The sequence below is a fragment of the Colias philodice genome, chromosome 8, assembly GCF_061535455.1.
Source record: "Colias philodice isolate Cphi_HAF_F1 chromosome 8, ilColPhil1 Martin Lab GWU primary, whole genome shotgun sequence".
In the NCBI taxonomy this organism is placed as follows: Eukaryota; Metazoa; Arthropoda; class Insecta; order Lepidoptera; family Pieridae; genus Colias; species Colias philodice.
The window spans coordinates 3,653,750-3,669,881 of NC_143093.1; the positions used below are offsets into that span (position 1 = coordinate 3,653,750).

General features: G+C 31.7%; 1 protein-coding gene across 1 annotated transcript in view; it reads right to left on the minus strand.

Moving 5' to 3' along the window:
- Positions 1-3,751, minus strand: part of LOC149486416 (uncharacterized) — a 59,008-nt gene extending 55,257 nt beyond the window's left edge. Inside the window, exon 1 of the mRNA XM_089698010.1 lies at positions 3,579-3,751. The gene's annotated coding sequence lies outside the window, so the exon portion shown is untranslated. The remainder of the gene's footprint in view (positions 1-3,578) is intronic.
- Positions 3,752-16,132: the final 12,381 nt, after the last annotated feature.

Consider the following 16,132-nt stretch of genomic DNA (forward strand, 5'->3'; position numbering starts at 1 on the left):
AACGTGAATAATGCATGTACATACATTTTACTACATAATTTCTATTTATAAATTAATCTAAATTCCTATTAAAAAACATCCATGAACACAAAATATTTACAACAAAGGATTTTTTACAACAGATTAATTAATTTTAAACAATATGGACTGCCGCATATCTCCAGAATGTGGGTGAAACTTCTTCAAGGTTCTTAGGTCAATCTTGTTACAGAAAAAAATCACAATAAGTTAACCTATTATATTGTATTATCAGAACTCTACAAAACACACTGGTTTTTACTAAAATTTTCACACCTAAATCATTCTGTTAAACATTAGTAGGTAACCATTTTCTTGCCTTAAGTAAACATTTTTGATGAAAATTTCTGTTATTATAAAGTTTACAATTTCATATTTTTAGAAAGAATTATGAATATTAATTAAGTTACAGACTTTTCGTATACATGAGTGGGAAGGTACTGTGTGTGTATATCAAGGTGTATATAATATATTATCTATGTTATGCTAACAATCAACCTTTTTGGTTCCATTACCCCAGTCCTTTTTGGAAGGTTGATGAATATTACATGTTGCGTATTATTTTCTTTTATTTCGTCAACATATTGAAAAATATTTTCAACAATATTTGTATGCCCATCCAGTTTGTTTTATTAAAATGTGTAATAAGCTTTATTGATTTTTATAACACAATTTCGAAATATAGATTGTATGAATGTAATGTTTGTTACTTTCAACAAGGAACAAGTTTGTTACCTACTTTTGGCTTCATCATCAGCCTGTATATTTTGTTCCTACTATACATTATTCAGCAAGCAAGCCATAATATACTACGCTAGCCAAGTGCGTATTGGCAAATGGCACATGTCATCGAACTTTTGATTCTCTGCTTTTGCCTTTGCCACCTAATGTACGTGGTAATATATTACCTGCAGATTGAATTATCGATTTCATTTATCGAACTCCCGACTTTTTTATATAAGTCTGAGGTCCTGATTACTGAGCCACTACTACTTCCTTGAACTTTTCGTTACTGATGTTCTTTCATAGCCTTTTTACTATTTAATTCTTCTCTTTTACTATCAACGTAATACACAAAACGATGATCGTGACGTCAAAGCTTAATATTTTAATTAAGCCCCTAAAATATAAAAGAGTTGAAAATAACATTGTTGGAGAGCCTAATTCAATTTTAACGTTGGATCTTTTTTACGCCTACACGGCGCGTCAAACGTTACACCTTTGTAATCAAAATATCCAGTTTGCCTTCTAGCCGACAAAAAAAAATATTTCAGTTAGTCAAAATACCGTATTAAATATCATTTAATAAACATTTTTAAAAGCTTACAAATCAATTACAAATTAAGAAGCAATTTTTGTAACATTCCCACTCTGTATGAAAAATGTATAATTACGAGATACCCATTAAAACAAATTAACAATTTGTAATGTCATTGCATCGATTATATTCATTTTCTTTTTTGTAACAAAAAGTGCGATATAGAATCCAAGAACTTAAAGTGACTACTCATTCATTACATCTTGCTGACCACTACATTGAGAAGTTTTGAATTAGTTGAGTAAAAATTCAGTAGATAATTCGCACTCAGAATCTTCGAGTGACTCAGAAACTATGTGAATCTTTCAATATTAACCGATAACCATCCTTTTTTTTCAGTTTTAATTCGTTACGATAATTAGATTTATTTTTATGCAAATAGTTACCATAATCATACATTTTAATACTTGAAATAAGCATAATATCTGTGATGACTCTTATTAAGCTTGTTACCTTTAGCCCCAGTTGTCTGGAAGAAATCAATTCTTAGTGTAGAGTGATAAATAAAAATAAATAAATCAAACATAGAAAAGAAAATGTTCTAAAATGTTTTAGTACAAGAACAATCATTGCTATATACACATAGTAAATACAAGTCCATATTAATCTATTTGGCTGTCTGTCTACATGCCAATCCTGCTAAGAAGTTAAGTCCCGTTCTCCCCAGGGGCAAGGGGCAGACGCTCTCACTCACTTATTTCACTTATCGATTTTATTACAGAATGACGATATAATCCATACGTTTAAGTATGTATAATTAATAGATACATTATTTGTTTAACAATATCAACAATTATGAAGTGAGGTAAAGAAGAGCAATTCATAAGGCTTAATTCATAATTTTTATAAAACTTTATTAGAGCTGAAGCAACACCAGGGCGCCATTCCCCATAAAATTATGTTATTTGCAGCTTACATTGTTTGCATGCAAGTTCTTTTTCTCGTAAGTTATGAACACCCAAATATTTTAAGATTTTACGTTAGCACTAGCAGAAATGATGAAGGTTAATTCATTTTAATTAATTTAATTCTTTGCACTTCCAACGAAACAGTAATTCAATTCAAAGAAAAAACTTTATAATCTTAATAATTAAACTCGCTAAAGCCGGATTAATTTTCACGGATTTTCTTTTCCATCCTTAACGCGAACAATATCTAATAATTCTCTGGTTTCTATAATTCTCAGAATTGTGTCTTCTACAAACGGGATAAATCTCTATTAATGTACTTTAAAATTCTCGTGTCACAGTGTTAGTAACCGCACTCCGAAACTGCTGGACCGATTCCTATGAAATTTATGCCTATTGGCTAGATCTGAGAATCAGCCAATATCATTTTTCCATACTTCTAAGTGACAAGTGTACGGCAGAACAACGTTTGCTGGTAGCTGGCTAGTAGATATAGATATAGATATAGATATAGTATATATAAATAGATAGTCCAATAATGTGCATTCAGCTGTAAAATGTTCTGCTTTGTCAGCAAAAGCAATAATTAATTAACTACAATACTGAGGATGCATTTGCACTCAATCAGCTAAAATGCAGATAATAAATTAAATTTGAATAAACTGATTCGATGGACGGATAAAAAATAACAAATAAAACTGACAAAATGTAGATAATAAATTGAATTATGTTGAAATATGAATTAAAGATTAATAGAGGTAGATTTAACCTTTTCCGTAATTAAAAATGCTCCCAATAGGAAAGAGGCGGTGAATACATCTCTTAACGATTTTCTAATTGAAAGTGATCAGCGTTTTATTTTTGAGGTCAGCTCTATATTTTAAGACCTTATTATTTAATATGTATGCGATTTAATTATTTTTATAAAAATATCAAGTGTCTTTTTTCAATTTACAATTGAATCAATCTGCTCTATGATCAAAAGAAAATCTCTTTTAATTAAACACCGTCTGAAAAAATGAATCGTTAATTTCTGAAACTTACGAAATAATATTATTTGAAATTACATTTAATTATAAAATTATATTTATTAAATAAGTCCAACTTTCCATTTAAATCTGCGCTTAATCTAAATAAAATTTGACAACGTAGTAACTTCAACAGTCTTTTGAAGTCTAGATAATTTTGCACTGCTTCAGATAGAGTAAAAGCTGCAAAAACTGCAATATTTAACTGTTACAACGACCCCGTTCACACTTTTAAAGCCCAATACGACGTGCGAACTATTTATTTAAACCTTTGAAACTTTTCACAATAAATATAAAAATACTTACATAATTTAAAAATCCATTAACACATTATTAAATCAATAATCAGTTCAGAGATCCAACACAAACCACATAATTGTAGCACATCACTCGCGAAACAATAAGTTCGTCACTACGTAATTCGGATCGTGAAAGCTCACCGTGAAAGCTTGCGTCACGGTCGAAAGCGCGAGGCCGACTGTCTCATTCAGACTTTCAGCGCTTCGGGACTCGTCTCCCAAACTGCGCAGCCATCGTAACTTATAAAATATAAATTGATATTGTATGCTCAGTATTGTTATCACCCCTGATTAATAAAACACTCGCTTTTAATACCTTTGGAGGCCTTAAATTTTTCTTGCGCAGCCATTTCGCTTGAGGGCTTGTCGGTTTCTTATTAATTAGTGCTATCGTTTCGTTTTTGCCCAAACATTATACTATCTGTATTTTTTACGGTTCGATAGGTTATTATTTCGCTTGTTAGCGTAATTATGTTGCGTAATATTAAGGTTTAAAGACAGATATTATGTTTTATAAAATATTGCAGGATAAAATATTATATAACATGACAAAAAAGTGTTGTTTAAATTTTTGTCTTTGTTCGGTTGTATTTTTTAAAGTATTTTAATTTAGAAAAAGTAAAAGTATTCTGCTCGGTGAAGGACTTTTATTGAAAGATTTTTTGTAGATGATTTTATTTATAATACGACTTTGAACTCTTATAATGAATATATATGTAATAATAATAAACACATATCCCATTACTGATTAGCATACTAGCTAAATTTAGTAACTATATCCATGGCAAAAGAGGGGTAAATATTAAGAGCCCTAGGCTGACATGATCCTAAAAATGTTAAGCCTAATTAATATAGCTTATCCATACTAATATTATAAATGCGAAAGTAACTCTGTCTGTCTGTCTGTTACTCAATCACGCCTAAACTACTGAACCAATTTGCATGAAATTTGGTACAGAGATATTTTGACACCCGAGAAAGGACATATGCTACTTTTTACCCCGGGAAATAGGATAGGTTTTATCCCGGAAATCCCACGGGAACGGGAACGCCGAAGCCGCGGGTGGAAAGCTAGTAAGTTATAATTATTGTGAAAGGGATCTTAACTATATTATATTTCAGACTAAATTTTCTAAGTAATTTCAGGCACCAATTTCAAAACGACGTTTAAACGGAGTTAATGTGTATTTAGAACGAAAATTATGGTTGTTTCACTTCTTTAAAAAAATATATGAAAGTTAATAAATTAATTCGGCCGTCTATAGAATTAATAATGCTATATTTCCTAATATAAAACTTCTCAGCTATTCCAATTAGCTTTGTCTCAAGTGCTTTTTGTTCTTGAAGCAATGAAGCTAGGTTATGTAAAACAATCGTACATTCTATGGATACTAACTTCAGTCCCTAGTGTAACGAGTTGCAAACAGTATCACGTTTCACCGATACTTGCTAGCTAAAACTAGTAATTGAATAGAATATACAGTGAAATACAAATTAATACCACGTATACTGACGTAACTTTTCATGTATGTATGTGTTTGATTCCGACGAAATTCAGCCTAAAAATACACATACCAGCTGTTATATTTTCGACAATCATTTTCTCGTTAGAACATTATTTTCGCTAAATCTGGAACTCTTATGTGATTTTATTAGACCATATTAACATATCAATTTCGATTTTCGTCGTTTGATTTCCTTTTACGTTAACACGAAATAATGCTAAAAATAATATGGCGGTCCATAATGTACTAAATAGTACTTAGAATCGTGTTACACTTCGTGACAGAGCTTATTACTTTCAAAAGTCTAGGTAATGGCGTTATAAGTCTCTAGACTTCATAATTTGATCAGAAACTTCCAGAAGTGGTGATTCAATCCTTAATAACAGTTATGAAATAAGTTAATAACTAAGTGTGTACAATATTTATCTAGACCGCGAGAGCTGCCTTTATAGGTTAATATTAAAGGGCGGGAGTATGCCCTTGTCCCGCTTGGATTATATTCGAGACTAGAAAACTAATATCTGAATAATTATTTCTGCATTAAGGATTAATATTTAAAGTCAACTTATTACTATATACTATTAACTATTATTATATTATTACTTATTATGAAATACTAGATTTCCGCCCGCGGCTTCGCCCGCGTTTGCAAAGGAAAACCCGCATAGTTCCCGTTCCCGTGGGATTACCCTCTATATGTATGCTAAATTTCATTGTAATCGGTTCAGTAGTTTTTACGTGAAAGAGTAACAAACATCCATACATCCATACATCCTTACAAACTTTCGCCTTTATAATATATATATTAGATATTTAGTCCGGGATACATCGCCCATTTTTGCAAGTGATTACTATCAAGCTAATTTTTCGTGAGTAGCTTTATTTTGATGAGATGCCCAATAATTTCATGTACAAAACTCTCGATTGTGGTAGCTACCAGAGGAAACAAGGATAAAATATTTTGATTTGATGGTTCTCAAATATTAATTACTAACTGAATGTTTTTTTTTGTTCAATCTCAAGATAATTATCTAAATTATTCGAAAAAATATTTGTCCTACAAAATCTATGGTTTGATCAAAGAGTCCCCCTTTCCAATGTGTATCGATAACGAAGTCATCATAAATGATTACTAACCAGCTGATTTTTTTATTTTCACTTATTTAATACTTATATAATTCAACAGACATATTGTCCTACAAATTGCGTAATAAATATTTGAGAACCGTCAAATTAAAATTTTTTATCCTTGTTACCTCTGTAAGCTACCACAATCGAGAGTTTCGAACATGACATTATTGGGCATCTCATCAAAATAAAGCTACTCACGAAAAATTAGCTTGATAGTAATCACTTGCAAAAATGGGCGATGTATCCCGGACTAATTAGATTAGTAGGAGGAAATATTCGATTTTATTTTTATAATATAGTCTGAAGAATCTGCTCCTTTTTTGAAGTCTAGTAAAAAGGAGTTTTGGTTCGCCTGATGGTATTATTCCACTGCCCATAAATATTTGCAGATGCGTAAGGTTTGCATACGACCTAACGTCTCTACATATTGATTGAATTAAATTTTAAATTTACATTTTATCATACTGCTTAAAATTTACATTTTATCATACTGTATGGGGACTACTATGTCCTATTTCATTCACCATATTATATTAACCCACCAGTAACAACCGTTTTGATTTTAACAATTATTTCATTAAAGCACATCTCTTGTAAACTTAATACTAGCGCTATTAATCCATACTAATATTATAAATGCGAAAGTAACTCTGTCTGTCTGTCTGTTACTCAATCACGCCTTAACTACTGAACCAATTTGCATGAAATTTGGTATAGAGATATTTTGATACCCGAGAAAGAACATAGGATAGGTTTTATCCCGGAAATCCTACGGGAACGGGTTTTTCTTTGAAAACGCGGGCGAAGCCACGGGCGGATAGCTAGTTATCTATAAAGTCGTTCTAAACCGTTTATAAGACCATATTTCTACCTCAATTGATCTATTATTATAATCGCGTTAGATTTTTATGTTCCAGCGCAGCTATTTAATTATAGATGGAACGATGGACGCTGGAAATTGTCGTCTGAAGCTAAAATCGTTTTAACTGTAACGTTCAAATGGAATTAATTAGAGGCATTGATTTCAACGTAAATATGAATTACAATGGGTTTGTAATACTAATGTATGATCAGTATATATGAGAATTAATGTAAGGTATGTTTTATAGACGCCGCATTTGTTTACTTATTGATATTATTTACTTTATACTTTATAGACATAAGTGATAAGATCAATACTGGGAGAAGCCTCTGGCTCCTGAGACACAGTATTAAACTAGTTCGGGAGCCGAAGGATTATTTTTACCTGTATTATTGTGTCAATAAAGATTTTTATTGTTTTTTGTATTTATGTTTATATTGTTTCTATATTGCTACGGCTGGTTCATCTTTCATGGCTGCGACTCTTATTAAATCATAAAAGATAACAATTAACAAAAAAGCATTTTAAATAATCACGCAAAATTAAACAAAAACATGTTATAACAACCAACACGCAATTTGAACTATAATCAAACTCAACACACTGAATTTAAAAAAGAACTGCAAATATAATAAAAAGCGTACAATAATTAAAAATGAAATAATTACCGATGTTAAATCTAGCTGAAACATCCGCATCCACTTAATGCCTGCAAAAACAATCTCGAATTATACAGAGAGATAAAGGACGATAAATATTAAGTAATATTAAAATGTTGGCATACAATCGTTGCAGATAGTGTTATCTTGCATGTAAATGCTGGAGTTTGCTTTTGTCTTGTGCCAAGTGTGTACATCCTGGTTAGTAAGATACTACTTTTTGTTTATCTTAACAACCTAATGTATTGCTGCGAAACCGCTTTCACGTATGTTTATTTAGGAGATCGATAAAAAAACCACATCGAATCATATTTGACTGACCTGGCTTGGTTGGTAGTGGCCCTGCTTTCTAAGCCAGAGGTCGTGGGTTCGATTCCCACCCGGGGCAAATATTTGTGTGATGAACATAGATTTTTGCCCTGTGTCTGGGTGTTAGTTAGCTATATAAGTATTTATTCAAAAATTATATATGTATGTTTATCAGCCATCTGGTTTCCATAACACAAGCGAAAGCTTAGTATGGGATCTGATTGTGCCGTGTGTGAAAATTGTCCTGAAATATTTATTTATTTATATAAAACTTTGTATATAAAAAAGTTAGCATTTACTCACACAAGATTATTTAAGTACAAGTATAGCTCTATAATTTTTTTTCAACTGAAATATTATTACACCAAATTCTATGCATGAAAGATATCTGTAATTTCCGGAATCTTATTTGTTACACAAAATAAATCTGGCTTAAAACAATGTTAAAACCTCAATTATAAAAATTCAGCTTATAGATGAAAAATAATAATTGTACACAAAATTGATACAAGGACACTATATTTGATAAACACAAACGCTTAGTGCAGTTAACACGTGGTCGTTTACACGTAACAGCATCGACGACACAATTTATGGTGATATACCGCCATTTCTTCCGTGTTTAGGGCCATTCCACGAGATAAACTTAGCTCGAGCACTTAAAAATACATTATAACAATATGCTGACTAAAAACTTCATAATTTTGCGTTTTCTTGTATTATTATAACAGCATCTACCTATATAGAAACTTTTAGAAATTAAAAATGTTGTCGTATTGTCCGTAAGGTGTCGGGTAGGTAAGTAATCTATATAAATTAATAACTTTTTTAATCCGTTCAAAAGACCTCTAAGTCCAAAATTTTGGCATTTAAACTGTTTCATGAAATAACAATTCTTTAACTTCAAATCGAATAAAGGTCTATTAATAATATCTTTAAACATACTTTCTTGTTAGCATTTCCCTTAATTTTGCGCTGAGTGTTGTTCTTTGACCAAGTATCTTCAGGATTCAAGTCCGTACTCGTTTGAGAGGAATCTTTGAATTCAGCTGACCTTTTTTGATTCAACTTAAAGTGCCTTCCGATTTCTAATGACTTGGGTTAACTATAAATTCTCTTTCGTAGGGAATTTTAAAGATAATAAAATAAAAATATAATATATTGTTTCGAAAAATTTTAAATATAATAATATATTATTTAGATATAGGTATATGTAAGTATATTTAGTTGTAATAGTTTAAACTAAATTATTGATAAGAATCTGATAGAGTCTGCGGTAAGGATTAGTTTCGAATATACTTTTTATCAGAATGTTATGAAAGGCACGTTTATAAGACCAACATTTTATATTTCATTGCAATAGCAAATAGTTTTTTATTCCACAATTAACTTCGAATCTGGCAGAATTACAAAAACATGAAATGAAAATATATTCATTACATACGAAATCGCTGATTCGACTAAGTAGGTTTCGTTGTGAGAAACTTGGCCTAACTTGTCTTCATTAATTTATAATTCGTGACTTTTCCAAGGGCTTAGCAAAATGTTAGACGAAAGTCTGGCCTCATAGGCTAGGGACGGATCTAGGGTAACGTTCAGTAGAATTTTTTATACCAAATATTACTTCGAGCTTTTCGCAAGTTTTTGTGGGTGGAATTATAATTTTCACTTGTTTATTTAAATAGGGTATAGGATTACTTTCTTACTTCACTGAAATGCGTAGGTAGCTCCATTTTCCAATGGGTATAAGAATAATAATTGTCACAAATTGAAAGGGAACTTAAATTTAATAAAGGTTTTGTAGGTCTAAAATAGCAAAAGAAGAAGTAGTACTCTTTTAAAATAAAATTTACTGCCCTACATCAAATGTGTTTCTTTAAAAAATAGACAAATTGAAACCCTATTCACACGTTATTATTTTATGACTTAAATATTGTAGTCTCGTCTCATAGACTTATAACATATACACATACCTACGTTATCGTCACTTAATTTAACGTGATTAATCTCTAAAGCTTTGTATCGATGTGAAAGGTATTTGCTACGTTTGTATCACAGTTTTCTATCACATGAGTTTCTATTTACGTAAGTACGTGATGCAATCAGCGGACAAGAATTGATTTATTAACAATGCCATTCTCTCTCTAGATAAACGGCGTATAGACAAATACGCTACCTTGGCAAGAAAATATTTTTACAATTCATTAATTAAATGCTATAGGTACTTTATTAAATAAAGTTATGATATTTAGCGCTTATACAAATTATCAAACTAGACTTCAACCTTAAATCTCAGTCTGTTTGAGTGTTAATTTTATATTCAACTAGCGGTCCGCCCCGGCTTCGCCCGTGGTACATATTTACGTTTTCTCTACATAAAAACCATCCTCGTACTTCAAGGAATATAATAAAAAAAGAATTATCGAAATCGGTTCAGCCGTTCTCGAGTTATGCGCTTACCAACACATTTTGCAATTCATTTTTATATTTGAGAAGAAGATTATAATTACGTTGATATTGATTGTTTTCACACTTCATCTGTACCTATGTATGTAACTAACTTTAAACTTTTTTATTTATTTAGTGTTACGAAAACCAGTTCATTCATAATAGTTCTATATCTACTTCTATGTTCTTGGACTTTACCTAACTACTTTTAAATGTCCGTGTTAGCACTTTAAACACATCCTCGGTTTCATAATAGAAAACTAAAAGAGAATATAACTGAAAAGTTCGTAACATTTTATAAGATGACGAAACATTGGCGCATTTTCATCGCTTTGATTTTTATATACACTCATTTTAGTAAACGAGAACGTTGAGACGACATCCATGTATGTGGTCCATATTTTTATATTATAGTGTTATAGCCGTTCCTTGCTACGATATTATAAAAGTGTCTTTACTGGTGTTTAGTTAATAGCAAGATTACAAGACATGAAACAAAGTTGAGTACCTCGGCAATATTCAGGGTCCTTAGTTTTTCATAAATTGTAGTAGTCAGTATATTCTTGACTAGCTTCCGCCCGCGACTCCGTCCGCGCGGATGTCAGTCTTCGCGTGGATGGTCTCCATTTTGATTAACTCTGACAATGACATCTTATAAATATCTATTGGACCCAAATACGGCTAGGCCTATAATAATACGCAACGTGTGTTCGCAGTTCTACAGAACAACGTCTATGGATAAAACTGAAAAATTAAGATTAATTTTTTTTCTACGTATTTTTCCAGGATAAAAAGTATCCTATTTTACGCCCAGGATAATAAGGTATAATTATACCAAGTTTCATCGAAATCGCGGAACCGTTAGTTTTCACGTGATGTCTTCACATACAGACAGACAGACAGACAGACAAAAAATTTTTTAATCACATATATGGGTTTGGTATAGATCCAGTAACACCCCCTGCTATTTATTTTTTCAATATTTTCAATGTACAGAATTGACCCTTCTACAGATTTATTATATGTACATATAGAATAGATAAGACTTTTAATATGAAGACTCTATTTATTGGCTTTACAGCTATGGTAGAATTAGAGTGGTAGGTATTAGAAGAAATCTTTATTGATCGTTACTATTTTTACATAATGTTACTCATCCTTAATAATTTCAGTTTCACTAATTACATACGTCTTCCTTTTCATTATTCTGAAATGATAACTTATCTATCGATATCATTGACATAATATTATTACTACGTATGGAGGAGACACCACGAACAAAATCTGTGCGCCATTTTTTTGCTCTAAGTTTTAAAAATTATTATCTAGTTAGGTACTTACCGGTAAAAGTTATTCCTTTGCACTTTTCCGCATTATTTGTATTATTTGTGCAATATCGTAACACACACGAAGGCATATTTGATGCATTTCACTTTAAAACAAATAAAAAATGAGCGTGCAGTTACGCCATATGGCGTATTTTGAGCAGAACATAAGTGATGTAGGCGGTGTCGTCTCCATATTATGTATATCTCAATGATCGATATCACAGTATTACAATATATACGAAATATATAGTAATACCACAGGTAATACTGTGTCTCTCACGTCATGTACAGAAAGTATGCAAAAAACACACATAGCGTCAGTTATTTTAAAACTACATTTCACAGATTTAAAGTTGTGTACGCTTTATTTACTACACGTAATTCTCTCGTAAAACATTTTACATGTAAATACGAATAAAACGATAAGAAATTGACACCAATTTACAAAAAGTGATGAGGGTAATGAAGGTACGATTTACATAACACACCTGTATCGAATGAAATGAACGCATTAAATGTACTGGCGGATATTAATTCTGTTCACACAATCATGTAATGGTTCCAGTTATAAAACGTCAGTACGTTTTTATATTGTTATATAAGTTGTTATAGTATATAACAATGTAGGTTCTTTAGATTTAAATAGATAGATGTAGGTATAAAATATCTTTAAATTTTCTTTAACTGAACAAGAATAAAATCTGCTTGGATGTGTAAGAAATGACTGACTTTATAAGAAAATTATTTTTTAAAACAAACTGGAGGAAAAAAATAATCTACAACTTCTCCAGAAATATTTTGTTATTAAATAAATAAGAACATCATCAATGAACAGAGAAAAAATTTTGTCTTATTTATATATGATGTACTAAACTTTTAATTAAAATTGCATTCATTTCAAGAAACAGTAAATTGGCGTCGTCATAATGATATTTATATACAGGAAAGTATTATTTCATTTAAATTATTTGGAACAAACATTTCTACAGGGAACTCCAAAAAAATACCATGTACCCGAGTTCATTTAAATTTGATGGGCTTATATTTGTACGCTTCGTGTTTCATTGATCAATTATTGTTGAAATTGATCAATTTGGCTAATATTTTTGCCTTTTGCCTTACTGTAATGAAGCTAATGAAATTAGCTTTCCAATAATTTGGCTTAATGCAACAATAAACGTATTTTTACTCTATGAATATCATGAAGATAAGAGTATTTTTATTTATTTATTGACTTATGTTGTTTTATTTAAGACATATTTTTTAATATTTATGAGTACCTACCATCAAAATTTGTTATATTTTAATTCTACTAGTTCCACCAAAACACTGGCAAAATGTTCAATTAACATTATTATTCCCTTCATTTTTTCAACTTTTAAACTATAAGAAGCAACAAAGATAAAATAACAGGTAAATCAATTAAATGATAATATAAATTCGTCGGGGGTAAATAAACAAAGAAACTCAAAATAATCACAAGCTCGGTACATCAAATCGTATAGGAGCTACCAACGTTGACAAGAGAGCATTTTAGTATAGTTGGTTCTTTGATAAGGTGGGTTCCCACGGCATGTTTGCTTCACAAACCTCGGCAAGCGACAAGCGCCTGTCGCCGTCCGTCGCGATCTGAACTGAGCGTTCCCACGGCATGTGTGCGTCCGGCGAGGCGTGTGGACGGTCATACCTACTGATTAATAATTTAATTCAACGATAGGTATATTTCTATGTGTTAAGTTGGTTTTTATTCGTAACCACGCATCATTAACATAATTTCTATTTTTATGTTGAGGTTTTGAACAATTCCATAGCGCTGGTTCATTTTGGTATAGAGTTAAAAACTCGAAAATAAGTTCGTTCGTCCACTCTATCAGCACGTGTACTCGCATACGCGGCCGCAGGTGAAATGAATGATTACAACCGACGCATACGCGCTACAGACGGCACGCGCCACGCGCGCCGCACCTTTGATCTTACCGACTTCCAATGGATAGCACGGGCCTCGGCAGACGTCCACAGGCGCACCGATTCCCACGGCATGTGGTCTGGTGTGGCGCGGTCGGGTTTGTGAAGCAAACATGCCGTGGGAACCCACCTATATACTGTTCCTCTTGCTATTTCGGTTAGAGTCCGGGCTGTCTGGCTGGTCGCAGTGGTCGCAGTATATCAAAAACCCAACTATACTAAAATGACTTTTTTTTAAACGTTAATAGCTCCCGTACCAAAAGCTGTTTATTTATTGGTAAATGCAATGTTCGGTCTGACGTCTGTGTTCAGGCAATTTTTATTTCACAAAAGATTGATTGTGATCCATTACCGTGAAATTGTTTCATGGAATCAGGAGTTTTTGAACGAAATTTTAAAAACAAAATTATTATAAGGGAAACTTTGTATATAAATCCTATGCGGCGTCGTTGATAATTGAATTTTATATTTTGACCAAAATTCTTGCGAAATGGATAAGCGGATAATCGCTAGACCTAAATTATAATTGTAACAAAATATTTGTTGAGGTTCTGGTTCTAGTTTCAATGAGAGTTTAAATTGATCATTAAATACAGTGGGAATAATAATTTAAATAATTTGGAAAATCCAAAAGTGCACGCCTCATAATTTTTTTTAATAAATATTTATTAATTATTATTTTTGTTTATTTAATAACAATTAAACCACATCGAATCAGACCCTGAAAAATGAAAGGGTTCTATTCCTGAGCATACTCAAGCGTAAGAGAAAAAAAAAGACTCGATTAGTAAAGTATTTCGGTCGCTATCGTGTTAACAAGAAAAAGGATCCGCACATACAGACACACGGACGTCCAAGACAGAACTTTTTTAAACTGTTTTTTAACTAGTTTAAATAACAAAAATGACATCAAAAATATCATGAACGTTAAAAATAGTGTTTTTTCTTAATATGTGTGTGTATGTATTATCTTACAAGTGCAATGTATGATACATAAAGACATTTTAAGTTTGAAAAATCAGATGTTTTGCGCGAAGTGACAGTAGTACCCACCTCAACGCTTCGCTTATGAGGCGTGCAATAATTTGGAAAATCCAAAAGTGCACGCCTCATAATTTTTTTTAATAAATATTTATTAATTATTATTTTTGTTTATTTAATAACAATTAAACCACATCGAATCAGACCCTGAAAAATGAAAGGGTTCTATTCCTGAGCATACTCAAGCGTAAGAGAAAAAAAAAGACTCGATTAGTAAAGTATTTCGGTCGCTATCGTGTTAACAAGAAAAAGGATCCGCACATACAGACACACGGACGTCCAAGACAGAACTTTTTTAAACTGTTTTTTAACTAGTTTAAATAACAAAAATGACATCAAAAATATCATGAACGTTAAAAATAGTGTTTTTTCTTAATATGTGTGTGTATGTATTATCTTACAAGTGCAATGTATGATACATAAAGACATTTTAAGTTTGAAAAATCAGATGTTTTGCGCGAAGTGACAGTAGTACCCACCTCAACGCTTCGCTTATGAGGCGTGCAATACACAAAATCCTACGAACAAAATAGTGTAAGTACACACAATTTAAAAAGAGCGTGTGTGCCGAGCGCACGTGTCAGAAGTGAAACTTCTTTGGCAAGATTCAAAGATACCAAAATCGTCGCCTTACTCCATGACGTGATGGTATTGTGATGACGCGACCTTGAAATTTTACTCTTAACGCACCTAAAGAAGTTTCACTTCAATAATGACGAAAATAAAGAGACATACATAACTATGTACGTTGAATAGTGGTTGAATATAATATATTTTGTTTGCGTCAAGGGATGAAGATGAGATGATGCCAATAATATGCAATCTGTATAATATAGAAAGTTTCTTTATTCAGAAAATCGAATAGCATCGTGAAATCATTTTTAAATCCACCGAGATTCGAAGCCATGCCATCAATTTAGAAAATAAAAAACTAAATATAATTCTTACTTATAGAGCAGGCTCCAAGGAGATGTTCGTTTGCAAAAATCGCGGACCTAAATCTGACTTCTGATATATTATATTGTATAGATCCCAGACATCCTATAGACAAATGTTGCCAACCAGTTTTGTGGTCCCCCTGCCCGCACCCCGGTAATTAAATATGGCATACAAAGAAAAAAATAAAAATTTCCAAAACATGCCGTGTAGGGTATCAAATGAAAGAGCTTATTGAGTATATCACGAATATATAGCATACTATATACATTTCTTACACTTTCTCTAAGATTTTTTAGAAAATTTACGAAAATGGTCCATTTTTGAGTTAACTTTAAACCACTATAGATTGAAAACTCATGAATGTATTTTTTAAA